The 27,587-nt window shown below is 38.8% G+C and overlaps 1 protein-coding gene across 7 annotated transcripts in view; it reads right to left on the bottom strand.

Annotated features, from left to right (window-relative positions):
* Window positions 1-27,587, bottom strand: part of LOC306887987 (galactosylgalactosylxylosylprotein 3-beta-glucuronosyltransferase 1-like) — a 111,243-nt gene that overhangs the window by 21,601 nt on the left and 62,055 nt on the right. For 2 of the 7 annotated variants that reach the window (XM_079446066.1, XM_079446063.1), the window contains exon 1: window positions 299-679. The gene's annotated coding sequence lies outside the window, so the exon portion shown is untranslated. The other 5 variants (XM_079446068.1, XM_079446069.1, XM_079446065.1 and 2 more) reach the window with 5 other exon arrangements.

The raw sequence follows: 27,587 nt of genomic DNA on the forward strand, positions 1-27,587 counted from the left end.
TGTTTTAACTTATTAAAATGATGGAACGAATTATTAAAGTGTGGCCACCATAAAAACGAGGGAACGAATTCTCCATTCGTGGTCATGACTAAAGAACAAATAAATAAGTCATGGGAAGAAATTCTTCATTTCTGACCGCCATGTTTCCTTAATTTACAGTACAACAATAGTCGAATGTTCAAAACCACAAAAACTGTAGTAACTTTACGTTAGTTTGCTCCATTGGATATTACTGTCTGTCATTTAATATTGTAAAATGTCAAATATTAAACGTTTAGCCACCTAGCCTACATCTTACCTTCACTGTTACAAATGAAGCTTGAAGCAGGAATTCAAGCTCGATTTCTATAAACAGTCGACCGCCTTTCTTCGATTTGATTGGCCATCTCTATCATTTTGACATTGAGAGCGCTAGACCACTAACATACATACAGAGCTGCGCGTAATGGACTGCAGCGGGGGTAGCATTAATACAATCAATTTAGTCCCTATTTGGCCATATGTTATTATTGCTCAGTTGAGAAACAAATCTCACAAATCACTGTGTCAACCACAGGAGGAACAAACAGAAAATAACATTTAAGAGCAAAAACAAAGACCTGTTATCGTCGATTCTCGCCTGAATAACGCTGACCTGTGAATCACTAGCCTAGCAGTTTTGGTGGAAGAGGATTGCATCGACGCACGTTGATTGATTTGCATACAAACCATTTATGCGAGCTCTCGGCGCACTGATTGCCAACATCATGTTTTCATGAACCCATTTCAGTAAAAAAAAAATCCGCTGTTTGAAAATACTTGTCTATTAAAAAAACTGCCATAAAAACAATTCAGTTATTTAATTTCAAATGTTCATTATTCAAGTTTTAAAAAATTCCAATTCAGAACTATGTTAAATGCCACATTATATTCAGTTTTGTTAAATGACACCTGTCAATAATTCAAATTTACACAATTCAAATTCAAATCGTTTTGTTTTGTCATATTATAAGCTCCATAGAACTGTTATTCGTCCAAAAGCGAGTCCGCTCGGGTCTGTGGTGTTATACACACGGGCGCGCAGACGCTCCAAGCTGGTTTTTCCCTTTATTTTATTGGTATTTTTAAAATGTACTTAGCTAGTTAACTTTTGCATAATCTATTTTGATACTTGAAGCAACCTTACCATATAGTTTGTAAATACTGCAATGCCAATTAAGCTTTTAATTGCAAGATTTCTGTGACGTTAGGCCTGTGCCAGTAGGTGGCGATGAACAAGCGTCTTTATGTGTGTTATTAGAAAATTATTAAAGCAGACAACACTTGATTTTAAACAATTAAATTTAGCAAACACAGTCACTTTTGAGTCTCTGTGAGCTTCACATGATCTGTTCCTGTACTAAGTAGCTAATTCAGTCTTTTTTTTGGACAAAAAGAGCTGTGTCCATTTGTTTTTGGATACATCCCTTTTAGCTTTATGGGGGTGCTGGTTTCAGTTTAGCAGTTATTAATTTGACCTAATCTCCATATAGTTAAATAAATTTGACATTCATTGACTTTATTTTTGGCTTGTTTGTTTATAATGTAGTTATTTTCCTAATGTTTTTTTTTTTTTGCATGTGAAGCATAATAAAACTATTATTACTATTACTAATTATTGTTATTACTATTACTTGATGCTTCACTTACCAGAAAATAAAGAAGACAGAAATTGTACTATAAATAAAACATAATTATTGTTAACTTCTCACCCTTATTTACAAATGGCGGATGGCCACTAGCGTGAGGTCCAGCTGTGACGGCCGCATGCTGGAGGTCATCCACCACGCTGTTGGTTCCCAGAGCATCCCATGCTGCGGTCCAAAGTTCCTAAAACACACAAAACACAGGCATCTTTGATGCACAAACTGCAGATTCTGTCTGTTCATTTCTGAGAAGACAACCACAAGGTATAATTGATGAGACCATTATTTTGTTGTCTTTCTTCCACCTCCTGTTCAACCGTTACAGTGATTAATGTTTTCTGGTCCCAAATTACAATATTAATACCTAGTAAAGCAATCCAGCGTTGATAAATGAATCCTTTTGCATTTGGAGCGGCATTTGTTTGCTCTTACTCTCCTTTCATCTCAGTGGTAATATTTGCAATACAGGAACAGATGAATTAGCTGTCAGGTGCCCTTTGTGCCAAACCACTTCCTAAGAGAATAATAATTCTGTTATGAAACTATTATCACTGAAACCCATCCAGACACACATATGAAAGCTGGGTATGATGATGCTGTGCCTTGAACCAAGCCTGTCTGTGTGTGTAGGCTGTAGCACAAATGCTGGTTGACTGCAGTAGCGACAGTGTATTTTTAGCTTCTCTGGAGGCAGAAAAATTTAAAAGACGAGAGAGAGTTGATTTTTTTGAGAGCAGCATGGCCCCTGTCCTTTTTTTTAATATATATATTAACCAGAAATATAGGGTTAGGAGTGCATGTGGTTGAAAAACAACAGTATATTTATATATATATATATATATATATATATATATATATATATATATATATATATATATATATATAAAGTTTTTAGTAGAAGTAATATAATCAATAAAATAAACATATCCAAAGTCATCATTAAGGTCTTCATATCATCCGGAAAGGGTTCCACCAGTAATGAATGGCTACATTATCCCACTTATTACAAGACTACTTGGCAAATAAATAAATAAATGGACATTAAGTATTGATATGAGTGATATTAATTTATTATGCGAGATAAAGGAGACCATGGAGTGATATGAAACAGTATAAGAGAATAATTGCCAGAGACGACAATCTAATATACAGTTTAGCATCATTATGAAAAAATAACGATAGAAGAATGCCACAGTTGACCAATCAGAATCGTATTTTCCAATGCAATGAAGGTAAATCTAACAACAGAATCAGTCGAATCGAAACCTGCCAAACAATACAGTACATGCGCATTTGAATGTAATCTCAGACGTCATTGATCTGTTATTATGTTGTTCTTCGCTGTGACTGTCAGGCAGTATTAATCAGTTTATGTTCACTTATTATTATACTAACAGCACATCAGCCTGTTCACCTCACTGTGGTCCATCCTCTGTTGACAGATAGATTTATCAAGTGTAGGGATTCAATATTAAACTGTCTCAAAATGCAGGATGCTGAGCCTTCATCTCTCAGGCGGCTGTGAGGCACAAGACCCTTAAACAATGCAATAGGCTTGTTTTACTAAAATAATGCTGCTCCCTGGAAATCACACATGCAATCTCTTCACGCACAGACCAGCCACACTTTGTGTGTATACTGAATTAACTTCCTTTGTTCAGTATATAGCCATTCGGGATTGACATATCCGAATGGCTATATACTGAACAAAGGAAGTTAATCAAAAGGCACTTGAATAGGGAGCAAAATAAGGTCCAAAATTAAAAAAGTGTTGTTGTTGTTATTTTATTTTTGTCTCAGTGAAAGGGGTACTTAAAGGGATAGTCCACAAATGAAAATTTCAAATAACCAGGGGTGTGAAGTAACGAATTACAAATACTCACATTACAGTAATTAAGTAGTTTGAGTAGTTTAAAAATTGTGTACTTTTACTTGAGTACATTTTAAGTGATTTATCGGTACTTTTGATCCACTATTTTTCTCCATTTGTGGTCTCCATATATGACCCAAATAAGAATATTCAACAGATATTGTCATCAGAACAAGTAACAAGTCTGCCACATTTGTTCTGGCCAACTGAGGGGAAAAAAAGCATTACAATAAATCGTGCTATACCAATGGTGATTAAATATAATGATTGATTAGCTCATATCACATCAAATCTGTGCAAATTATTATTATTGTTATACTTTGTTTTCAAATCGTTAATGTTAACAACATCAGCATTGCGTGACTGTGTATGTAGTGTGTATTAGCGTGTAAATTTCAATTTCTGTGCAGTATAATCGAATTGTCATACCATTCAAATTTCATATTAAGAAATTATTTTAACCCAAAAAGCAAATTATTCTTCCTTCAAACTGTTTCTCTTTAAAATACAAATCCTGTAATTTGTGTAATCCCAGGCTATCTGTAATCAGATGCACATTTAAAACTGGAAAAATTTAGTTTCAGTCACATGTGTTTCATAAACTCATAATCATTTCTAGATTACAATCCGCCATCAAAATGATAAATAGAATTATTCCAGCTGCTGTGAGAAAAGGCTAAGGATCCACCACCTGCAGCATCCACACATGCGATAGCTTATTAGCCGGGACTCAGTCTTTATGTTTACAGACGTGAAAACCACTCAAATGAGAAAACATTATTATAATCTTACCGTTGTTAATCGGGCTAAAGTAAGGCGATAGTTTTGAACACTGGCTGGTTATTTACAAACATTTGTTTTAAAAAAGGAAAGGATAAGGAAATCTAATTAGTTATTTTTTATTTATTAATTTTTTTCTTACATGTCATGCTGTAAATAACGTTCAAATAATGTCACTTTTTGGGTGTTACAAGTTTTAGGAATTTTTTGTAATGGGGTGGAAATCAAAAAGGGTAATTATTATTATTATTATTATTATTCATAGCACTTTATTAAAGGGAGCAGTTTTCACTATTAGGTTGCTTATTAGCATGCCTATTATTAAAATATTGGCTGTTTATTTGTATTTACAAAGAACATTCTTCATGACCATATTCTACATCCCTAATCCTACCTAATTCCTACATTCCTACCTAATTCCTACATTTTCCACAAGTTGATATGATTCTTTAGAGTCTTAATGAAAATTCTATAACATACTTTGGTTAACATTTCTCAATGGTAGTGTTAAACAACACCCTTTTTACCTTGCCAAAATCAGCTCTGCAGCCATCAACCACTTCTGTTGCATGTTGCTTTAATGATAATGAGCTCTGCTGACCCTGTTCCTCTGTTCTGTCGGGTGATGAGCCATGCTCTGAGAGACTGTTTACTTTAGCCGCATTTAGCTGCAAAACTTGCTAACTAGGATTGCAAAGATTCATAGAAAACCCCTTACACCAGTGGTTCTCAATTCCAGTCCTCGCACCCCCCCCCCCCCCCCCCCCCCCCCACTCTGCACATTTTGTATGTTTCTTATCGCTTCAGACGTTTGTTCTATTCGAATGTAAGTGCCCTGCGAAGTGGATATCACCGGATATTCCGCCATGATTCCAATTCGAAGTGAACATATTCCATTCAAAGTGCATTGAAGTGTGCGAGACGTGAATTTAAATTGTATATATTTACAGAGGTATATGATGTCACACTCGTCTGTGTGTGAAGACGTTGCACAGCGCAAATCCGTGACTGAATGTTCCGAAGTGAAGTAAACTTCAACGGATTTCCCCTACTCAGGGAGTAGGGAGCAATGAACACTATGTAGGGATCATGTCAATCGGACAACAGTTCATGCACGGAGCTCTATTCTAATGAGCAGAGAGAGACATGCAAAATATGCAGAGCAGAGAACCGCTGCCTTACACTCAATTCTGCTGTAAGTGAAGCTGGTTCACGAATAATTGGCGCAAACATAAATGCATTTAGGTAGCTCGGGGGCACATTCCCTTCATAAACAAAAGTAATCCACTGCGTCTTCAGCGGCTCAGATGTCAGGACTAAATGATGACTGCTATGTTCATAATTACATTCAACAACAAAACACCTCAATCGCTATGGAGTCATTCTTGTCTACTCCTGCTCCGGCGTCGAAACAATGGCATCAACTATCGTGGGAGCGGCCTTCGTCCGTGTGACGTCACACAGACAAGAAGCTGAGAACGGCCTGATTTGAAAAAGGGGATAATATTTTTAGGGATTAAATAAAAACCACTGGGTGGATTTTTATCATTATAGGGTAGATGTGTACACACACACTGCCAACACACATTTATGTTAAAACAACATGCAAAAGTGAATTTAGCATCCAATGACCCCTTTAACAAATTCCAACTATTAATGAGCATCAAATTAGGAGTTTATTGAGGCAAAAGTCATATATGGTTTGTTAATGGCAAGAATTGGACTTTAAAATGAAGTGTGACAATATTTTTTACATTATTATATTATTATTATTATACATTTACATTTACATTTAGTCATTTGGCAGACGCTTTTATCCAAAGCGACTTATAATTGGGGAATACAAAAAGCGATTAATCTTGAAGAGGCAATCAGACAGAGGAAGTGCTCGTAACACCAAGTCTCAGTCATTGTTCAAATAAGTACAAGCTAGCAAGGGAGGGAGAGAAAGATAGAGGGAAAGAGTGAGTTTTTTTAATTTTTTTATTTTGAGTTTAGGATGAAGTCAAGTACTGCTGAAAGAGATGAGTTTTCAGTTGTTGCTTGAAGATTGACAGGGATCCAGCATTCCAGATAGGGGTGGGAAGGTTATTCCACCAGCCAGGAATGGTGAACGAGAATGTTCTGAAGAGTGATTCTGAGTCTCTCTGTGATGGTACCACAACGCGTCGCTCACTAGCAGATCTCAGACTTCTGGAGGGGATGTAGGTTCGTAATAGTGAGTGGAAGTAAGAGGCTGCTGAGCCTGTGGTAGTTCTGTATGCAAGCATCAGTGTCTTGAACTTGATGCGAGCTGCCACTGGTAGCCAGTGCAAGGAGATGAAGAGAGGTGTAACATGCGCTCTTTTGGGCTCGTTGAAGATCAGTCGTGCCGCTGCATTCTGAATCATTTGTAGAGGTTTGATTGTGTTTGATGGCAAACCAGCCAGAAGAGCATTGCAGTAGTCTAGTCTAGAAACGACAAGGGCCTGGACAAGAAGTTGTGCAGCATGCTTTGTCAGAAAGGGCCTGATCTTTCTGATGTTGTGTAGTGCAAACCTGCAGGATCGAGCAGTCTTTGCAATGTGCTCTTTGAAGGTCAGCTGGTCATCAAAGATTACACCAAGATTTCTGACCGAAGTTGGGGTAATCATTGATGAGCCTAACTGAATCGTGAAGTCATGCTGTAGAGTCGGAGTGGCAGGGAAGACAAGAAGTTCCGTCTTTGCCAGGTTGAGCTGTAGGTGATGTTCTTTCATCCATGCCGAGATGTCCGCCAGGCAGCCTGAGATCCGTGCAGCTACCGTTGGGTCATCTGGTTGAAAAGAGAGATAGAGCTGCGTGTCATCGGCGTAGCAGTGATAGGAGAAGCCATGTGCATGTATGATGGGACCCAGTGATGTAGTGTATGTGGAGAAGAGGAGGGGTCCAAGAACCAATCCCCGAGGGACTCCAGTGACCAGTTGATGTGGTTTGGATACCTCCCCTCCCCAGGCCACCCTGAAAGATCCATCGGTGAGATAGGATTCAAACCAGCGAAGTGGAATCCCAGTGATGCCCAGTGATGAGAGGGTAGACAGGAGAATCTGATGATTGACAGTGTCAAAAGCAGCAGAAAGATCCAGCAGAATGAGGACTGATGATTTGGAATCGGCCTTTGCAATTCGCAGGGCTTCAGTGACTGAGAGTAGCGCAGTCTCTGTTGAATGGCCACTCCTGAAACCTGACTGTTTAGCATCCAGTTTGTTGTACTGTGAAAGAAACCGTGAGAGCTGGTTGAAGACAACTCGTTCGAGTGTTTTCCCTACGAATGGAAGGAAAGAGACAGGTCTGTAGTTTTCTAAAAGAGAAGTGTTTAATGTAGGTTTTTTGAGCAGTGGGGTTACCCGAGCCTGCTTGAATGCTGTGGGGAAGATGCCTGTGAGGAGAGATGTGTTGATAATGTGTGTGAGTGCTGGTAAGAGTGTGGGAGAGATTGTTTGGAGAAGGTGTGAGGGGATTGGGTCTAGAGGACATGTTGTAGGATGGCTGGAGAGGAGAAGTTTGGATACTTCTGCCTCGGTGAGGGGACAGAAGGAGAAGATGGGAGTTAGAGCAGTGGATGTGGTTGATTGGAGGTCCTGTGGAGTTGAGAACTGGTTACTGATTGTTCTAGTTTTGTCTGTGAAAAAAAGTGGCAAAGTCGTCAGCGGTTATCAAAGTGGTGGGAGGTGGAGGAGGGGGACAGAGGAGAGAATTAAATGTTCTGAAGAGATTACGCATGCCTGGAGCGCTGTTGATGTTGTTGTGGAAATGTGAGGATTTGGCAGTGTGGACTTCAGTAGAGAATGATGAAAGCAAAGACTGATACCTACTCAGGTCCGACGGATCGTTTAATTTGCGCCATTTTCTCTCTGCCACTCTGAGTTTTGTCCAACTCTCACGAAGAACATCGGATAACCAGGGGTTAGAAGGGGCAGCCCGTGCTGGCCTGGAGGAGAGAGGACAGATGTCGTCTAGACAAGAGGTTAAGGTAGAGCATAAAGTGTCAGTAGCTGCATTCACATCCAGAGAAGAGAAATGAGTAGGCGAGGGAAGAGAGGAGGATACTACAGAGGAAAGAAGGGAGGGGGAAAGGGAGCGTAGGTTGCGCCTGAAAGTAACCGGTAAGGGAGATGGTGGCACCTGGGTAGCAAAATGTAAAGTAAATGTAATGAAGAAATGGTCAGAGATACGTAGTGGTTGTACCAGAATGTTATCTGTAGTACAATTGTGTGTGTAAATTAAGCGAGTTGGTTACCTGATTTGTCGTGCTGGTAGTGGTGAGGCGTTTGAGATCAAATGAAGCTAGGAGTGACTGGAAGTCTGTAGCATAAGGCCTGTCTAGGTGGATGTTGAAATCGCCGAAGACTAAGAGTGGAGTGCCATCCTCCATGAAAGAGTCCAGCTCATCTAGGAAGGTTGCTAGAATTTGGCCAGGAGGACGGTAGATTACCACAATCTGAAGTCTTATAGGAGCTGTTACAGTAATGGCATGAGATTCAAATGAGTTGAGATTGCCTAGGGGAGAGTGGGTAGAGTATTTCCAATTGTTAGAAATGAGCAGACCAGTGCCCCCACCCCGGCCAACTTGCCTAGGGGTGTGAGAGAAAGAGAAATTGTGAGAGAGAGCAGCTGGGGTTGCTGAGTCTTCTGGACGAATCCAGGTCTCAGTCAAGCCCAGGATGCTGAGTGTGGAATGTAAGGAAAAAGCAGAAATGAAGTCGGCTTTGTTGACAGCTGATTGGCAATTCCAAAGACCCACAGAGAAAGAAAGAGGTACAGTGGAGGATGTAGAGATAGGGCGCAGGTTAGCAGGGTTACGTAACCTTCTGCGTGTGTTTTTAGAGCGAGGTTGAGAGAGAACCGGAATGGTTTGGAAACACATGATAGACATGGAAGGATAGAGGATAGGAAAGTGTGAGGGAAGATAAAAACGATAATTTAAGTGTGTGCTCGGTGTCGTTGCTCGGTCAAAGTCGCGGAAGAAAAAGTCGTCTGTCTTTACACTCGTTGGTCTTCACACGAGGCGGCTGAACGCTTCCGCGTCAGCGCTCTGACATCAAATAAATACAGTCTAAGAAACTATAGTGAAAACAGCTGTGTCCGGCTTCTGATCAGCCCAGCCAATAAGGTAGGACTGCTAATAGCTCAAGACGAAACTAACACTTTGCACAATCACACAGGCGCAAATTATTCTAATTACCAGTAAGTGCAATCAAACATAAAAACCTCAACGAAAATGCAGAGTAGAAATAGGTAGGAAACGAACTATTCCTTCCTAGCAGCAAGTAAATAATTTAAACAACAGAACTGCGACCAAGTATTCAAAACACTTACGCGAGCTGCTGTCCGTCTCTTCTGGTGACTAATTGGCTTTCCCTACCTTAGAGCAGCGACCGAGCAGTTTAAATACTTTAACAGTCGTTGTGGCTGGCTTCTGATCAGTGCAGCCAATAAGGTAGGACTGCTAATAGCTCAAGACGAAACTAACACTTTGCACAATCATAATTATTATTATTATTACGCGTTTTATCTTTAAAAATAGTTGACAATTAAACATAATTTTACTATTTTAACTATGCATGTAATAGAATGCTAGTTCAGTGGATTATGGTACACCAAAAAAAGAAATTCTGATTTTAATTGTTAGAGACAGTTGGGAGTAAAGAGCACTGAGGTGGGACCAAGTCAAATGGGAGGAGGGTGGAAAGAGCAATATGGAAATAAAAATAGCTACATTTTATGCTAGGTAGATTTTATGTTAGGTAATAGTTGTTATGTTATTTGTGCTTGCAGAATGCTTTAAACGTAGTATTTCTGTAAAGTGCCAAAAGAACAAGGTTAGAATGACAAATAACGTGGTCTGAATCACAAACATCATATTCAGTCAGGATGGCCTTGACAATGTTATGCGTCAACCACACTTAACCAGCTGTAAACAGAACGCCTGCAGATCCATAACTACCATCCCGTTGGGATGAGAACCTGCCAAACTGGCTCTGGTCTCTCAAGGTGCTAGAGTCACTCACCTCAGTCAACCTCCCACTAAGTTTGTAAGCAGAAAAGCTGGCGCAGTGTCCATCACTTACAAGAGGATTTGTAGTGACATGGCCCGGGAATTTTTAATCTCAGTAATGAAAGATGGAGTTGATAAAGCATCTTTTCGTGAATGCTGATTAGATTAGATTAGATTAGATTAGATTAGATTAGATTAGATTAGATTAGATTAGATTAGATTCAACTTTATTGTCATTGCACATGTAAGGTACAGGGCAACGAAATGCAGTTAGCATCTAACCAGAAGTGCAATAAGCAGAGGTACAGGATATACAGTGTCTACAATATGTTACATATGTACAGAATATACAGATAAGGCAGAAGTACTATGGACATAATTTACAAATTTTTTAAATACTATCAGTATGATATACAGATGGGTGATATGAACATACTATACAGATGGATTGTACAGTAAATGTATGTACACTATGAGCAAAAACTATGAATATAATTACAAATGGATATGAATAAGCTATACATTAAGATATATAAATACTAGTGCAATGAACATTGAAAGTGCATAGAAATAAAAATTTCCAGTGCATAGTACTCAGTGTGTGGATGTTTTTTGTTTTGTTTTTTAACCGATTTTAATGATGGGGAGGGGTGAAGAGTTTGTGGTGGTGTGTGAGGGGGGTATCATTGGGCAGAGTTTAGTAGGGAAACAGCTGTAGGGAAAAAGCTGTTCCTGAGTCTGCTTGTCCTTGATCGGAGGCTCCTGAAGCGCCTCCCAGAAGGCAGTAAGTTAAACAGTCTATGGTCAGGGTGAGAGGAGTCCTTAAGAATGCCGCGAGCTCGACGTAAACAGCGTTTTCTCTGGACGTCCTCAATGGCAGGAAGTGGTGTCCCTGTGATGCGTTGGGCGGTTTTCACCACCCTCTGCAGTGCCTTGCGGTCAGCAACTGTGCAGTTCCCATACCAGACTGTGATGCAGTTGGTCAGGATGCTTTCAATTGCACACCGGTAGAAGTTCCGCTGGATGATTGGAGACAGGTGGTTCTTCTTCAGTGTCCTAAGGAAGAAGAGGCGTTGGTGAGCCTTCTTGACTAGGCTGGATGTGTTGGTGGTCCAGGTCAGGTCCTCCGAGATGTGGGTTCCCAGGAACTTGAAGCTGGAGACACGTTCAACAACCATCCCGTTAATGTGGATGGGGTCATGCGTTCTACTTTTCTTCTTCCTGAAGTCCACAATAAGTTCCTTTGTCTTGCTGGTGTTGAGGAGCAGGTTATTGTCAGCGCACCATGCAGCCAGGTGCTGTACCTCCTCCCTGTAGGCAGTCTCATCGTTGTCTCTGATGAGGCCAATCACTGTGGTGTCGTCAGCAAACTTGATGATGAGTTGGATCCATGCACAGGCCTGCAGTCATGAGTGTAGAGGGAGTAGAGGAATGGGCTCAGCACACAGCCCTGTGGTACGCCGGTGTTGAGTGTGATGGTGGTGGAGCAGGTGTGGCCTGACCTAACATGTCTGAGGTCAGAAAGTCCATAATCCAGCTACAGAGGGAGGTGTTAACACCCAAGTCTCCAAGTTTAGTGATCAGCTTGGAGGGAATGACGGTGTTGAATGCTGAGCTGAAATCAACAAACAACATCCGTGCATAAGTGTTGTTATTATCCAGGTGTGTGAGTACCGAGTGCAGTACTGTGCATATTGCATCCTCAGTGCTCCTATTGCTACGGTAGGCAAATTGGTGTGGGTCCAGTGTGGGTGGGAGGCAGTTCTTGAGGTGTGCCAGGACCAGTCGCTCAAAGCACTTCATTACAATGGGTGTGAGTGCTACGGGGCGGTAGACATCTTGGTCAATGCAATGAAATATCAATGGAATGCTGATATTTCTGCTGTGCCTCCTCTGAACGAGCTAATTGGAATGCACTCCCAGACCTGAGAGCACGGAATACAGCACATCGTATTAAAGCCCCGTCCAGCTAATTTTCTGTCCCTGCTTATATATTCACTTGTCTCTGTCTGTCTGTTAGTTATCCATCTTTCTGTCTGTCTGTCTATCTGTCTGTCTGTCTGTCTGTCTGTCTGTCTGTCTGTCTGTCTGTCTATCTATCTATCTATCTATCTATCTATCTATCTATCTATCTATCTATCTATCTATCTATCTATCTATCTATCGTCTGTCTGTCTGTCTGTCTGTCTGTCTGTTATCCATCTATCTATTTTTCTATCCGTATGTTTGTCTGTACATCTATCTATCTATCTATCTATCTATCTATCTATCTATCTATCTATCTATCTATCTATCTATCTATCTATCTGTCTGTCTGTCTGTCTGTCTGTCTGTCTGTCTGTCTGTCTGTCTGTTATCCGTCTATCTATTTTTCTATCCGTATGTTTGTCTGTACATCTATCTATCTATCTATCTATCTATCTATCTATCTATCTATCTATCTATCTATCTATCTATCTATCTATCTATCTATCTATCTATCTATCTATCTATCTATCTATCTATCTTTCTGTCTGTCTGTCTGTCTGTCTGTCTGTCTATCTATCTGTGCTTTTGTCTGTCCATCTATCATGGTTAGCCAATCTTTCTGTCTGTTTGATCAGATCTGTCTAAACACTCAGTGCCATTGATAGGTTTGAATGTATACTTAACTCTGTGTGTTTTCTACAATTTGTCGATGAAGTTCTTATACATTTAATCATAAGTCCTGAACAGCTCCATCATGGCCCTTAGTCAGCGCTATGTACACAGCTTTACATTTCTGCATTTGTATGCATCAGCTCTATCCTTTCTCCACTCAGTGTTGTTAAATAACCTAATCAACCAGAAGGAGATGGAGGAAATGCTATTCCCGCTTTGATTTAGAGGGGAGTATTTTTTCAGTAAGGGTAAGTGAAGTATGTCTAAGCCATTTGCACAGAGATATATGTGATTGATGGTGAGAGTCCTGTCTTCAGCATACTAGCTCAGCACTGACGAGAGATTCAAAGGCTAGCCTCAGGCTGGCCATGTCACACTGAAAACCAGCACCAAGACCTGTCCTCCTTCCACCATTCCATATATTTTCAGTTTGCAGATTGTAATCTGAAGGGCCAGCCACAAAATTCAGGCTGAGGACAGAGATAGCAGTAACTGGAGTTGGTGCCCAGACTGATGTGGATGGTAACACTTTAGAATAGGGAACACTAATTCACTATTAACTACGACTTTTCCCTCAATAAATCCCTAATTTGCTGCTTATTAATAGTTAGTAAGGTAGTTGTTAAGTTTAGGTATTGGGTATTAGGGATGTAGAATAAAGTCATGTAGAATAAGGCATTAATATGTGCTTAATTAGTACTAATAAATGGCTAATATTCTAATAATATGCATGCTAATAAGCAATTTGTTAAGAGACCCTAAAATAAAGTGTTACCATGTGGATTAGTTACGATGGCTCTTGAGTTGATCTGAGATATTTATGCAGGCTCTGAGCCATATTACAGTATTTCTCAATTGCTTTGGCACATTTTTCGAAACGGTCTTAACATTCTCTAAACTGTGAGCGCAAATGTCACAACTGTTTGCTGGAACTTCAGAACTTTATTGCATGTCTGCAAAATGTAGTTACTCACCCAAAACATTTCATTCATGCTTCAAAACCTAGTTATCGTGTCAGTAATTTGGCCAAGGCCACCAAAATATAAAGTATTTTTGTCATCGTGTGAGCCACACTGGTCAAAATGCTTAGTTGTTTTTTCACCATGACAGTCAACCATGGAAATTAAGGTTTTATTAAAAAAAATCTGATATTTGTTGAGAAGAGTCAATAGTACATAGAAAAAAAGTATATTAACATTTGTATTTATACAGTACATTTATTTTTGTACGAATGTATTACATGTAAAGTAGTGTGAAGTGTAACAGTGCACTCTGTTACAGTAGTATTACCTGATGTAAACTATGACAACAGTTTGGATGACAGTTACTGTACTGAAATGCAGAAGGCTGCACTTCTTATGTATGCCATATTTCCTTTCAAAAATACAAATTTACACATTACTGTATGTGGGATATTGATTGAAAGAGACTGTTTCAAAATGTTTGAATTATTGAGGATATGGTCGATCTCCCAATTTTTAGCTGCAGCCTTCAGCCATTGTAAGACCATGATTGACAACATTATTTCATCTGATATGCACCTCTGTCCTAGGCCTCTTCTTCCTCTTCCTCTGTTTTGCCTGTGTGCCCTTCCATGCATCCTTACTCATCTTCTTCCTCTCGGCTGTTGTCCCTGATCGTTTTCTGGATGTTCATCCATCGTCAGAATTTGTAACTTTTGCATCGTCCACTGTCTATATATGCTTTCCAATTGAAGGGTCATGAAATGCACCTTTGAGCTATTTCAGAGAATTGATTTATAATTGGTTGATCTATGATGTGTAGAAAATATGCTTGACAGTTTATGTCAACTAGATCAACCATTTTGCATTTAATGACTTATACGATGAACTAATGACTAGATGTTTTGAGGGGTAAGACAATAGCACAGAGAACTATATAATACATTTTGAGCAACATGACAATAGCAACTGATAATGTAGGAAACAGCAGTCAAATGTACATAATCAGTTGCATGAATGTACCAAAGCAATCGCAACTTGTTCAAAAGAATGAGAAACTGCTTTTATGATGTGCACAATTGACTAGATGGAGGTTGAACAAGTAGTTTTGAAAATGTAATTTCTGTTCTGAGAAATGCACCAAAGCAACTGAGAAAAACTGTAATCAACATTGTGTTTAATAATCCTGTTTAAATGTACATTGTACAAAAAATATTTGACAGAACAAGAAACACTCTCACGTACAACATTGCAAGAAAAAACAGATTAATTTGAGAAAAACTGATTTGTTGCCATATAGCAGTCTTTATTTTTATCTCTGCTAATTAGACTTTAATAACATAAAACCCTGTGTAAATCTGCTTGCTTTTCTCATGAGACTTCTGGAAAGCTTGTGTGGTCCAAAATGCAGATCAAAGTCTAATGCGCAACTTGTCTCATGATTCCATTTTTTATTGAAATTCAGAAATCTTTGTTCCATTTTCAGAGGCTTCGGTAAAGTAGTCATTTAGAAATAATGAAATATAGTTTACCATTTACTATTGATTTATCACTGTTAAACTGAAAGTATGTACAGTAATATCCCATTACACAGGCTTTTCTTTATAGTAGACACTGGCCATGATTCTATATTCACAATATCAATACACGTACGGTGTTTCTTAACCTTTGAAGACTACAGACTCAGACAAACATGAACCCTGCTATATTTTCATTAGCAAATTCAGCTATGGCTCATACTTTATGGGATGGGCTGTCTGTAAGACCATGTTACTATACTAATGGCGGGGGTGGTGATGGCGCAGTGGATAAGACACATGCCTTTGGTGTGAGAGACCCGGGTTCGAATCCACTGTGAGACACCAATGTGTCCCTGAGCAAGACACTTAACCCCTAGTTGCTCCAGAGGCGTGCGACCTCTGACATATATAGCAATTGTAAGTCGCTTTGGATAAAAGCGTCAGCTAAATGAATAAATGTAAATGTAATGCAAAGTATTTCATTCATCACATGGTCAAAAGTCATTAAAGCACAACCCCATGCATTTCTCCCTAATAAGAGACTTTCAGCTGAACGGAGCTGTTGGGTCAATGCAGATAATAGCCTTGTTGCATTGATCTTCAGTTCACTGATCACAGCATTTTTAGTTGCTAACTCAAAAGTTAATCAGACTGGGAGAAAGCAGGAGGCCGGAAAGAGTGGAGGCCGTCTAATGAGATAGATGTATAGGAATTCTCACTCTTGGGACTTTTCTGAGTCACAGCTTCCAATAATATACATGGACATGCTGGAAAAAGAAATTCAGAAATATGAATTTGATCTTTGCCAATTAAACCACAGGGAACTCACCTGGGGTTGAAAGGTTTTTTTTTTTTTTTCTCTGAGCTTTTTACCTCCCAGATGGAAACTAATTGGTGTGGGTTTTAATAAGGAGTGAGTGGATAGGTGTATGTTCCTGTCTGAAACTAGGCCAGGTGTAACATTATTTCTGTTAGTACCATTAATTTATACATAGTAAACTGAAGGAATAGTTCACCAGGAATATATATATATATATATATATATATATATATATATATATATATCCTTTCTGAAGCTGCTTGTTTTAGGAAACTTCATGGATTAACCTGAATATACTGTATAAGTTGTAAGGAAAGCTGGTTTGTTTTTGTAATGGTGAAAGTCATTTGAGAACTAGAACAGTATTATGAATCTCGTATCATCCAAGATAAGTTACATGACCTTTGAAAGCTGGACAGGAGGTTCATTCTGAAGGTCAATTACATATCTAATACAAGGTCTATTCTCTACTAGTATATTTCATGTTGTCTTGTGGCATAAAATATATTGCGCATTGCTAGATATTCTTTCCAAGACCTGCCTACTTAGAGAGGATCAGACTGTGCTATTATAGTTACATATAGTGTTACATTGAGTGACCAACCCCAGTTTTTGTTTTTAGTCTAGGGTGGAATTATCTGACATTTGTTTTTGGCTTTTATTTGATTTAAAACACCCAATAAAACAGTAGCTATTATGCCAGTCTTCAGTGTTTCATGATCTTTCAGAAATCATTCTGATTTGGTGCTCAGTGCTGCTTAATATTTTTGTGGAAACTGTGATACTTTTATGAATAGAAAACAGCATTTATTTCAAATAGATAGCCTATATTTTGTAACAGGTCTTTAATATGACTTTTGATCAATTAAATGCTTTCTTGCTGAATAAAGGTATTAAAATCTTAATAAACCAATGTTTCTGACACATGGGTAAATAAATTCATTTACCATGATACGGAGGAACACATTTCCTGACATTCTCTGTTTGTCAATATCAACCACAGGAACTGTGAGGCCTTACCGCACCAATTAAAATAATTTACACTGCAACACACAAAATGGTGCCCTATGCAATTTTCTATGCAAACATCAATACAACTCTGTTGCTCTCTTAATTGCATAATTACTCAGACTGATGATGTGAGGGATTCTGTCCTTTAGCTTGCTGTCACATGCTCTGAACCGTAGGTGTGCCACTGTAAGCCACAGTAATACACTGATTTACGCTGATGCCTCCCTTAACCATCAAGATAATTAAAGTATAAAGCCGTTATAGCACCATCTCTGTTGAACTCACTAAAACATGGACGACAACACTACTAGAGAACAGAAGTTTGTATGTTTGAAAAAAATATGCTCATGAATGGAGATATTCTCTGAATGGATATGCATGCAATTCCTTTCTGTGGGCATGGATGCCAAAAAACAACCACTGCATAAAAGATCTGTGAGATAAATGGAAGGAGACCTTGTTTACTGGCTTATGGCTTCAGAATAGCCCTTTCAAAGTGAAGCATCCAGCCAAAGCATCGTAAAAACCCTGCTTTATACTCTTGGACATTATTTTGCACTGCTGCATATGTACTATAGATACGAAGAACAAAGACGGTCTCTGATGGAGGCATGCCAGCATTGCTCCCACCAGGGACTGCAGATCCATTTGACCAGAACTCAATGCATTAATTTCCACATCATTACATCCCATAAAAACCGGCCATCACATCCTAGAAGTATGAAAGTAAAACTGTCATTGTGTCACTTACGATATGATTTCTTTGAAAAATGTCAGTTGGAAAACACTGCAGACAACAGATGGAGGATATACAGTTATAAAACAAATATACTTAACTCAATATTACGCAAGCCAGACCACTGCTCCAGAATGAATGATTGATGCAATAACTCATAATGTAACAATCATAATATAAAAATAACTCTGTTTTTAAAAAAATCAGTTGATTGAGTGATTCAATGACTCATTTATAAAGACAGTCACTTTTGATACTAAACAAATCAATGCTTTGAATGAATTGATTGAAGTGAATAATTCAAAAACTCTTTCATAAAGATAGGCTGCATTTATGCATACTTTCCTATACCATCTAGTAGGTAAAAAACAGTATCTGAAAATAATATTATGTCAAAATTCACATTAATAAAACGATTTGTGAACAGCAGAGAAGCAACACGCTGGAAATCACATGATAATGACAACCTGACAAATGTAATAGGTCTGGATTACTTTCATGCCATACACATTCAAACTATGTATACAGAACATCCGTTTTAAAAGTTGTGAAGTAAGTATACATACAAAAATAGTACAGTATACGATTTTGGATGCAGCCATAGTGACTTTCATTACTGCATGAATCAGCGTTTTTGAACAAATCGATTGAAACAAATTGAATGATTTAGTGTCTCTTTCATAAAGATAGGCACTTGATTAAATATTGTATAAATTAATCATTGGTCATTTTCCCAATTTTAACTTGAACGTGCTTTGCTATTTTAAAATAGCCTCATGTGTCCTCAGGCCGTGACAAATCAAAAATGGCTTAGTTAATACAGGATGTGCTCTACATTCTCAGGTTATTCGGTGTAGTGCTACAGTGGAGGTTATGTCCTTGAACAAGGAAATGTAGTACAACAGACATTCCTTCTGACCTGATAGGATTTCTCGTCTCATCTAACATTTTCTGGCATTTTACAGACAACACTGAGTGCTTACTTCAAAGTCACATTTTAATGTCCTCGGTGGCAGATTAATATGACAGAAGGAACTGCTGACACGTGGGGATGTTTGGTATCGGCAGCAGCAGAGGTGCGGTGTCAGTCATTCAGAGCACAAGGAGTGACTTTGCAGAGAAACCTGACACCTGGCTGGCTTCTTAAACCACTGTAGCTGCACTACCAGTGTCATCATGGCACTTGAACAAGCAGAGAGTGAAGATAAGAGACTGGATACAAAGCCGGAGTGAGACAGAAACAGGTGCAGAGAAGAAACAGCAGTGTGATATAAATAAATAAACGGACAGGTCTGTTCTGATAGGATTGAGGACAGCAGGGAAAACACTGCGTAGTACTAATAATGCAATTCAGCTAAACAAATAATCATAAAGACATTTAAAAGCTTATTCAGTAGACTGTTTCACATTAATAATTTTGCTTCGTTGGTTAGGGCCGAGTAAAGTTTCTCCAACTGGTTGTTATAATCATTTTAATGATCCTGATAGTTAGGCCTATTCTTATATATTTTTATTCTCTGTCAGAGTGTATTTGTACAGCACTTCCCGTCCTCCATGCTACTTCATTCTGCTAAAAGAACATAGTTTGGGCCTTGATGTTAATGTTTAAACTAACATTTTATTATTGTTATTTTTATTATTTATAATGTTAGAAGTTAGAAGATTTACTGTATTGGTAGGGACACAACAAACCATGCCAAAGAATTAGCTCTTAGGAAAGCCAACTGTGGTGGCATCTCACATCGCCTGGCCAAAATGTTGCTCTAGAACGCACCAGACAGACTACAGCCATTGGCCAACTAGCATGTATGCTCTGCACTTGTCAGAATCAGAATTAGCTTTATTGCCAGGTATGTTTGCACATACGAGGAATTTGTTTTGATGACAGTAGCTCCACAGTGTGACAGAATGACAGTGACAGGACAGGACACAGATAATAAAAAAAATAATGTACAAATATACACAATGTACAAAATAGCACAAACACAATATACAAAATATACAATTTAGTATGTACAGGTATGTTAGGTACAAATTTGAAATGTAATAAGTATGTGTTAAATAAAAAATAAAAAGTATGATAGTGTAGTGTGTTTCATGTTTATTATTAAGAGTTCAAATGTTCATGAGATGGATTGCCTGAGGGCAGAAACTGTTTCTATGTCTGGTTGTTCTGGTGCTCAGAGCTCTGTTGCATTGACCAGACGGTAACAGTTCAAAGAGGGAGTGTGCTGGGTGTGAGGGGTCCAGAGTGATTTTACCAGCCCTTTTGCTCACTCTGGAAAAGTACAGTTCTTGGAGAGTGGGGAGGGTTGTACCAATGATTCGCTCAGCATTTCGGACTACCCTCTGTAGTCTTCTGAGGTCAGATTTGGTAGCTGAGCTGAACCAGACAGTTAATGAAGTGTAGAGGACGGATTCAATGATGGCAGAGTAGAACTGTTTCAGCAGCTCCTGTGGCTGGTTGAACTTCCTCAGCTGGCGAAGGAAATACAACCTCTGCTGGGCCTTTTTGACAATAGAGTCAATGTGAATGTCCCACTTCAGGTCCTGAGAGATGGTGCTGCCCAGGAATCTGAATGACTCCACTGTCATTACAGTGCTGTCCATGATGGTGAGTGGGGGGAGAGCAGGGGGATTTCTCCTGAAGTCAACGATCATTTCCACTGTTTTGAGCATGTTGAGCTGCAGGTTGTTAAGACTGCACCAGAGAGCCAGCTCTTTAACCTCCTGTCTGTAGGCAGACACATCAACGTTCTGGATGAGGCCGATCAGTGTGGTGTCATCTGCAAACTTCAGGAGCTTGACTTTAGCTGTGCAGTCGTTGGTGTAGAGGGAGAAGGGCAGTGGGGAGAGAACGCAGCCCTGAGGAGCTCCAGTGCTGATCATACGGGTGTTGGATGTGTATTTGCCCAGCCTGGTGATCCACTGACAGACAGAGGTGGGGACGGAGAGCTGAGTTAGTTTGGGCAGGAGGAGGTATGGAATGATAGTGCTAAAGGCAGAGCTGAAGTCCTCAAACAGGATCTTCACATAAGTTTGTGGTCTGTCCAGGTGTTACAGTATGTAATGCAGTCCCATGTTGAGGGTTGCAGGAGGTGTGAATGGCGTTTTTTCAAACCTGCAATAGAACTCATTCAGATTGTCTCCCAGTTGTTTATTCTCCACAGTGCTGGGGGATGGTGTCTTGTAGTTGGTGATGTCTTTCAGACCTTTCCACACTGAAGCCGTGTCACTGGTAGAGAATTGGATCCTTAGCTTATCGGAATAATTCCTCTTTGCCACTCTGATCTCCTTTTCCAGTGTGTATTTGGCCTGTTTGTACAAGACTCTGTTCCCATTCCTGTAAGCATCTTCTTTGGCCTGACGGAGCTGCCTGAGTTTTGCAGTGAACCATGGTTTGTTGTTGTTATAAGTTAGATGAGTCCTGGTAGGAATGCACATATCTTCACAGAAACTGATATATGATGTTACAGTTTCTCGTTTGCAGCAGCTTCAAAAACACTCCAATCAGTAAGGTCGAAACCATAGACTGTAAAAAAACGATGGACGACGCGTCTCCGCTTCCTTCCATTATAGAAAAGTGAAGTGAATACATCTCAGTATGGCCGCTGCCATTGTGAGTAAATGACGTCATTTAGAGCCCGAGTCTGCACAGTAGAGCTTCGTTTGGAGCCCGAGTCTGCACAGTAGAGTCATGAGGTGGAGCCGCGGAACCAGACTCCCGCCCCAAACTCCCACAGACCCAATCAACCATAACGACATGCCCCGTTTTTAAAGCATCAAATTACTAGCTAAAATCAAACTTACCACAAAAACGAACAATTGAACATATATCAGTGTGATAACAACTACGTTAAATGACCAAAATCATATTTTGGAAAATTGTATTGGAAATGTAATAATTTTTTTTGTTATGACTCAAGTCCCATTCGTTTACATGGAGAGGGCGGGGTTTATGACCTGTACTGCTGCCAGCCACCAGGGAGCGATCAAAGAGCCCGCAGCTTCACTTTCTAGTACGAGTGAGACACACACGGTCGAATCAGGCTTGTAAAACCCACTCTGTTTCATTAGTCCATCTCTTTACAGTCCTTAATTGGGCCCAATTTGGACATTTTCACTTAGGGGTGTACTCACTTTTGTGGCCAACAGTTTAGGCATTAATGGCTCTGTGTTGAGTTATTTTTGTCACGGCGCGGCGAAGAAGCACCGCGAAAAGATGAGGTCAGGGTCCAAGTGCAGGGAAGTGCTCTTTAATTTAAAAAAAACAACAAGCCAACACAGCAAAAAAATGATCTGGGATACCAGACGGCAATACAGTGCATGTATCCCAGACCAAAGCAAAACACAAGAAATGTACTCACTGCAACACATTTGTAAATTACAATTAACCCTCTGAGCCCGACAAACGCGAATACGCGTTTTGGGGCAGATTTTCCTGATAAGGCAGAAATGAGCTTGAATTACTCTGCCATTTTTGATCGTTCAGATATGAGCAATACACCATTCGAATCTGTAAGGGGTCTTCTTTTATTTGTATACACTCATAATAACAACTAAACGTTGTGCTTTTGAAGAATAAAGAAAACAAACAGGGTGCGCTCTCTGTCTTCTCCGTCTCCGCGATCTGTTTTCAGAAATGCGTCACTAAAATGAAGTGTAACTCAGCAAATACTCAACACAGAAACATGAGAGTTATCTCTATAGAAAGCCTGAAGTGTCCACTTTCAAATGAAGTAAGTCATATCGAAAACAAATATTATGTGATGAAGTAATCCGTATGAAACCAACACTATGTTCAGTCTGTCCCGTCTAACTCGTTATTTTTAATGAGATCCCGCCCCCTCGCGTTCACATGCAAATAACTATGGAAAGCCAAAGTATTCATAAACGCCTGCTCGTGCGTCTGATTGCACACTGACACGTCAAAAGTATATCAAACCATTTTGTTATATATTTTATAACATAGTTGAGAATCATCCTTAAACAAAGTTTAGAAGAAAAAAATCCTGAAACCTAAAAATGTATTGGTGATTTAAAAAAAAAAATCCCATTGTTTTTGCCTTTTTGATGTCTATTCATACAATTTTATTTTTAGGAAAAAAATATGAATAAAATATTTTTTCAAAAATGTTAATTTTCCATTTTTTCTAATGCTCTAAACAATGTAATGACATGAAAAAAAGCTTTTTTTGGGGGGTCTCAGGAGGATATAGCGGACACATGACAGAATCGGGCAATGAAGTCAGCACACGCTTTTGACGCGTGCCATTTTGAGAACACTACAGAAAGAGCACGTTGTTTTCGCCTGTGTGGATACTTCAAAAGACGTTTGTTCTGCCTGTTTGGTTTACCTGTAACACGTTCAGAACGTGCGTTTTGTCCGACTCCAAACGCACGTATTCGACGCCCATTTCCTGTTATGATAAACGCACGTCAAAAACGCGCGTTTTTGGTGACTCCAAAGCGCGCGTCAAGAACGCGCGTTTCATAGGAAATCACACGTCGAAGACGCGCGTTTTGATACACAAAACCGTGCGTTTCCGACGCGCGTTCGCCACAATCCCAAAGCGCGCGCTAAGAACGCGCGTTTTCATGGCAAAACGCGCGTCCACGACCACATGACCCGCGCGCGCGGAGCATAAACAAAGCGTCAGTGAAGAGTTCATCGCTGCTACTGTTACTTTCTGGAAGAAGACGCGCTGAGTAAAGGCTGGATTTCCTCAAGAGTTTGATGAATAAGTAAGTAATGTTTATGTTTTGCATTAGTTAATGTGTTATTGTGACATAAACTTGAACACATTACTAGATGGGTTGTTCCCAAATTACAACACGATAAATGCTACTCATCTAAGAATGTTTAGACCATGTTTATTATTAATAATCTGTTCACAAATATATTTAAATAGCATGCTAAACGATAACAATTAGTTCTCAGATATAAAATATATTTTTTATAGTGCAAAGTTCATCCTTTTATAGTATAAAGCATGAGTGAGTCTATGACTGCAGAATCATATCTTCTATAGTATAAAATAATACATGATGTTCAGGATGGCTATATAACTAGTTGGGTTTTCCCCAAACTATAATTCCTGACTAAAATGTTTGAAATCCAGTAAAACATTGTGAATATGATGGGCAATTCATTGTATTTAAATTTCTTACGGCGCGAGTATGTTTTCATGCTCTTTATAAAACAAAGTAATATTAGAGTACACTGTATCATGATGAATGCTACGAGTCTAAGTATGTTTAGAACATGTTTATGATTAATAGCCTACTCTGTTCAAAATAGAGTATAATTGCATGCTAAACAATAATTAGTTTCTCAAAAATAAAATCTCTTTTTTTACGATAATACAAAGCATGAATGAGTCTATGACTACAAAACCTATATATATATATATATATATATATATATATATATATATATATATAGATATATATATAGATGCTCCTGATATAAACATGCTCACAAATGTTTTTTCTCTTTTTTTGGTTGTTTGTATTTTATTGAATCAGACATCTGCACCACAGATGAATCCTGCTGACTTTCAGTCTCTTCCAACTGTTTTCCTCTGAGAGCACTGCACCAACATCAGAAGTTCAACAGTTTCTTCTTGAATCCATGGAAAGTAGCAGAAACACTTAAATAACACGTAAATATCAGGTATGATTTATCTGTTTCACTTGTTGAACAGAATCTGTTGCAGGAACGAGTCAAAGTCTGTTCACATCTCCGTGGTTAGATCAGTGTGCACGATAATGTTTCTTTGACCTTCATTATGTATGTTTTGATTATACTGTGTTGTAAATAAAATACAAATCATTTAAAAAAAAACATGTCATGTGACTCGTTAGTGTTACAAGGTCTCAGGTGTGAATGGGGAGCAGGTATGTTAAATTTGGTGTTATCGCTCCCACTCTCTCATACTGGTCACTGGAAGTTCAATATGGCACCTCATGGCAAAGAGTATCTGAAAAAAATTATTGTTGCTCTACATAAATATGGCGTAGGCTATAAGAAGATTGCCAAGACCCTGAAACTGAGCTGCAGCACGGTGGCCAAGACCATACAGTGGTTTAACAGGACAGGTTCCACTCAGAACAGGCCTCGCCATGGTCGACCAAAGAAGTTGAGTGCACGTGCTCAGCGTCATATCCAGAGGTTGTGTTTGGGAAATAGACATATGAGTGCTGCCAGCATTGCTGGGGGCCAGCCATTGGGGGGGTCAGCCTGTCAGTGCTCAGACCATATGCCGCCCACTGCATCAAATTGGTCTGCATGGCTGTCGTCCCAGAAGGAAGCCTCTTCTAAAGATGATGCACAAGAAAGCCCGCAAACAGTTTAAATCTGCCTTGAGGGTCTTGTAGAACAGAACAGATTAAGTCCAGCAAAGCACACTCATTATGACAAATAATGGCCCACACTTTAAGTAATCAATCTAGTCTGCTATTCATATGACTGTAGTTCTTATACCGCTGATCTACACAGCCACCCACAAAGGCAAAAAGGTTAATACTTCTCTCACTTGTAATGATGTCGTTTCAGACTGTTTGATTTGGGAACGGGATAAAATACATGAAATTGAGCTGAATTTATTCCCAAGAGCCAAGGGACAGATTGAATAGAAAAGATTGATTGCTCTTGTGCTGTGTGAGATTAAAATTTATCCTTGACTTAGCTGTGTTCCATTTTTTCTAAGTTCCAATAAAAAATCCTTAAGCTCAATTGTGAATTAACATATTACTGCTTCTGACTTTGTACACAGCTACAAGGATATTATACAACACAGGGACTAGTTAACATTTAGTTAAAGGATAGTCTGCCAAACTGAATGTCATCATTTGAAGATGAGTAAATGACCACAGTATTTTCATTTTGGGGTAACTATCACTTTAACTGAAGTTAAAGGCTGCTTTACACATTCATCAATCGTGCATGTTATATATTGTGCATGTGTTTTTGTCATTTTTTGCTGTTATTGGAAAACAGAACTACCATATCACATTTGGGAGGACCACTATCGTGTACTGCCTCAGGGTTTCCAACTGCTTAAAAGTTGGGCATCCATCTTGCAAATCCCCACAGAGAATTGTTGGAATCTGGATTTATATTTTCAGCAGTGAAGGTTCTTCTCCTCCCTTTGGTCCTCCCTGGGGCCATATCATACTGTAACATAAGTTCTCCACTAGAGTTGTTTTTCCCATAGATTTTTTGGAGAGTCTCCAATTCCCTCATTAAAATAAATGCTAATTAGCTTTCCTTGAAAACACATTTTAAATGTGCTTCATGACCTCATTAGGTCTCAGTAAGAGTCTTTTCTAGAAATTGAGCTGAATTTGGTCCTTCTTTGCAAATTGGAAGAAACCAGTTCCGCCATTTATTATTATAAATCTCTTATTAATAAATTGGTAAGTAATAGCACTCAGTTGAATGTAGTAATTGCCTATTAGCTAATCAATAATTAATATTTTTCATGCCTCCCTGAAAAATAAACAATATTATAATATGAAACTAATCAATAATTAATGCAGAACAACGCAACATGTTAACCACTACTTTAACATTCAATCGCTTGCATAATTAATAATAGCAGGCAATAATTTAGGTAAGATAGATAAATAATTTCTGAATGATTTGGTAATCAAGTCATGTGACTAGTGGTTTACCATGAATTCAGTGAAAAAAGTGAATGAAGAAAAAAAAATTGTGTAAGATTTACTTTAGTTTCAATCAGAAATAACATTTAATTTAACACAAAGTTTTGAAGTAGAAAGACCAAAATATTGTTTTCTTGTAAAACATACTTTTTACAAAACAAACAAACAAATAAACAAAAAAGTAGTTTTTCGGTAGGGGGTGGGAATAGTATGAATAGATAATAGTGGACTACCACATTCAACAGAGTGCTATTACTTACTGATTTATTAATCAGAGTTTATTGTTATTTAAAGAAATAGTTCACCCAAAAATGAATATTCTGTCATTAATCACTCACCTTCATGTCGTTCCAAACCTGTAAGAACTTTGTTCATCTGTAAGACCTTCGTTCATCACAAATTAATATATTTTTTATATATTCCGAGAGCTCTCCCTCTCCTAGACAGCAACACGATTAAGGTCCAGAAACGTAGTAAGGACATCATTAAAATAATCCATGTGACATCAGTGGCTCAACCGTAATTTTACGAAGATAATTTTTGTGTGCAAAGAAAACCAAAAAAAGCCTCTGCATCACCCTGGTGCCATTTTGGAGAGTATCACATACTTAAACAATGTATGCAAAATATGTACACGGATACGTTGTTTACGTTCACATCAAAGCGTAAACAATGTATCCGCGTATGGTGCTACTGACACAGAACAGCATACATTGTTTACGCATGTAATACTCTCTAATACTACGTGGAGACAAATTGTAGAATAATGTCATTATTTTTGTTTTCTTTGCGCACAAAAAGTATTTTTTGTAGCTTCGTAAAATTACGGTTGAACCACTGATGTCACACGGACTATTTTAACATGGACTATTTTATTTTAGTCCTTACTAAGTTTCTG

The sequence above is a fragment of the Barbus barbus genome, assembly GCF_936440315.1.
Source record: "Barbus barbus genome assembly, chromosome: 22".
NCBI lineage: Eukaryota > Metazoa > Chordata > Actinopteri > Cypriniformes > Cyprinidae > Barbus > Barbus barbus.